Here is a 3,135-nt window from a genome sequence, read left to right on the forward strand (position 1 = left end):
CACATTTCATGAAAAAAAAAAAAAGAAGAGACCTACTGAGAAACATGTGACTAAACCATCAGCTAGCATTTGTGCAAAATAACTTTGGCATTAAACACCTGTAGAAGTGGGTACAGCAAACCGGGTTTCTAGTCTGGGTGCAGGAGCCCTAGAGCACCTGTACCCCCACAGCCACAAAACTGTCAGGTCTCCGATGGGCACTTCTTGAACTATTTTGATTTGCCATCTTGGTTTTTTTCTCTCAGTCTTCCTGATCTCAGCTCTGCAGATTTCTAGAGCTAGCAACCACCAGGGCTGTATTGCCTTTGGTTCAGATACTGTCCTGATTAGCGTTTTTATCAAGCAACATGGAAGAAAGCCAGGAGGGGGAGGGCTGCACCCGGTGACCAACCAGAGAGGCCAAAGAGGCAGCAAAATGTCATTTGCTCACATCGACAACAGCAGCTTGGCGGCAAGCCCAGAACTCTGACTCCATACTTTATCGGTAGAACTGGGTTCCCCATCCTTCTTTTCTGAGTCATGTGAGATGTGATGTGGCCAGACCTCTGCATCTACAAATCCCTTGGCATTTTGAACTGTATTTGTCTCCAATGCCAGTTATTCAATTTGCTTTGCAACTCAGCCTGGGTAGGCTGATTTTGACATCTCCTAAAACCCATCTCGGTAACACACAAGAATGCCTACTGCCAAGTCAGCTGTCAGACCACAGCCCATCCTTCTAGGTATTGGGCAACATCTGACACCCCATTGAGACACAAGCTGCTGACTAAGGAGGCCCCCATACTGAATTTCAGACAAGCCTAATCATGTTAGGGTAGAGTAAAATTTCCAAATCTGTGAATAGCACAACACCAGTCGGTCGAGATGGCTAATATGGCAGCAACTTCTGAAAGCACTTGAGAGATTGGCCCCTGGGTTGAAGAGCAACAGAACGAGTAGTGCTTCATCAACACAGAGGCTGGGATAAGAAGTGGCCTATTTCATAGAAAGGCCTGGGTGTTTTTGTTGATCTTAAGTTCAGTGTGATGTGATTTAGCTGCCCTCCAAGCTAATCCTCTTGTGGGCTGCATTAATAGGATTGTGTCCGAATCGTGCAAGGCAATAATCTCTGTAGACTCACCTTTAACTGGACAGGCAACAGCTGACTGTGGGTTTATGACCTTCACTCCAGAAGTGGGGTCACGAACGACCACAGAGGAAGCTGCCTGGTGAAGCGGTCTAGGAGGTCCAGTGCATTGGGAATTGTTAGGACCGCTGTTGAGCAAGAGCAGTGGCTATCTCTCAATTACAACTTTTATTTCAACTGAAAACTCACCTGGTATAGGCAAGGATAGCCATTCCGATAAGGCACCTCAATATGGCTGAGAGATCTGTGTTTATCGCTGGCATCTGCTCTGAGTCATTGGTTCCCATAGAGTACTGGCTTTAAATATTTTGAATATCCCTGGAAACAAGAGTGCCTCATAGCTTCCAAGGGTAGGAATACAGCTGAGCCTTAGGAAGAGCTAGAGCCAGGAAATGGACTGTCTCTGGGAAGTATTGGCTCTGTTCATTCTTTGGGAGAGACATCTTTCTCACCCCTCGTCCACTGCCAGAAACCAGCTCTGTCTCCAGCCAGCTCCAAGTTCCTGACAGGAGGGTTATGCTTGGTATAGCATGGGCCAAACGTCTACCCCATCTTCTCCAATTGCGGCCAAATGGACGGAGTTTGTTAGACAAACACATCTGGCTAGAAACCCACTGTATGAATTAAGATGGGGATGATAAACAAGATCGTTCTATGACCAACAAAAGCCCAAACCATTTCAGATGAGGTTCATAACCTACTATGATGTCATGGGTCCCTCTGAAATCTTGGAGAAATTTATTTTTCTTATACATAAAACACACAAACAAATTTTGTTTATGCTTTAAAGAGATTCCTAAAAACTTGGTACATATTCGTTGATGCCAATGTAAGAATCCCTGGCCTGGAGAATGAAGTACTTAGAAAATATGAATATCTATCTTTGATTGCTAAAGAGGGATTAAAATGTACAAATGTGTGCATAGCAAACACACTAAATGCTATATAAAAATGAATAAGTGGTTCTCTCTGGGTAGCATAATGGATAATTCTTACTTTTAGTGTGTTTTCCAATTACATATCTGGTTAGTTTCATGGGCTGATAAAGCTTCAGATAGAGTTGAGAAAAGTGCATGAAACTGATAAGAACACAGATTTTTGGCTCCAAGGTACTCGCTGCCTTAGGACCACTCACAATGTGCCTGAATTTACCCCTGACTTCTGCAATCTGTTCTGAAAACAGAGGCCAGATGTGCTCAAACACAGCCAGGGGGTAGAAGTACCCGTTTTGCATTTGCCTACAAGAGTTCCTACATCCTGGACTCTGTTACTCCGTCTGCCACACTCCTCCCTCCAACTCTCTAATTCCTCTGTCCTCAGACTCCATCACTTGCCTGGGGCACTGCAAATGGCCTGTTCTCAGTGAAGTCCACTCTGTTTTAAACTGGTTCCTCCTACCCCCTCACCACTGTATCTCCATTTTGCTTATCCTACTCACTTTCTTTTACTCATAGGACACAGCACCGTCTCACATAATATATATATATATATTTTTTTTTATTTTTTTAAAAGATTTTATTTATTTATACATACAGAAAGGTCAGAGATGCAGGGTTGGCGAGAGGATTCACAAGAGACAGAGTGGGAAGCCGAACAGGCAGATTGACAAAGTACACTGCTGAGGGGAGCAGCGAGGGAGACAGGAGAGGTCTACCACGCCATGTGGGTCACCCCCAGGGTGGGGATCGAACTCACCCTGAAGTGGCCACGGCTTGGCTTAGCTTCCCAGGGCAGCGCTCCAACCCGCTGCGCCACCAGGGAGGGCCCGATATGTACATGTTTTTCTTATGTTCATGTTTTTCATTTCTTTTTAGTTGAAAGTCATCTCTGTGAGGGCAGAGGATTTGGGTTTACTAATTTTTTGTCTGGTTTGCTTAATCCCTAGCACCTGGCACAGTGCCCAGTTTGTAGCAGACACTCAATAGGTATTTGTTGGAAGGAGAGAGGGAGTTTAGACAGGAGGAAGGGGAAAGACTTAAGGTAGTCAAACAGATGAGTGGCTCTTTCAT

Source organism: Condylura cristata, unplaced genomic scaffold, assembly GCF_000260355.1.
Source record: "Condylura cristata isolate star-nosed mole 26May11 unplaced genomic scaffold, ConCri1.0 scaffold00018, whole genome shotgun sequence".
NCBI classification, from domain to species: Eukaryota; Metazoa; Chordata; class Mammalia; order Eulipotyphla; family Talpidae; genus Condylura; species Condylura cristata.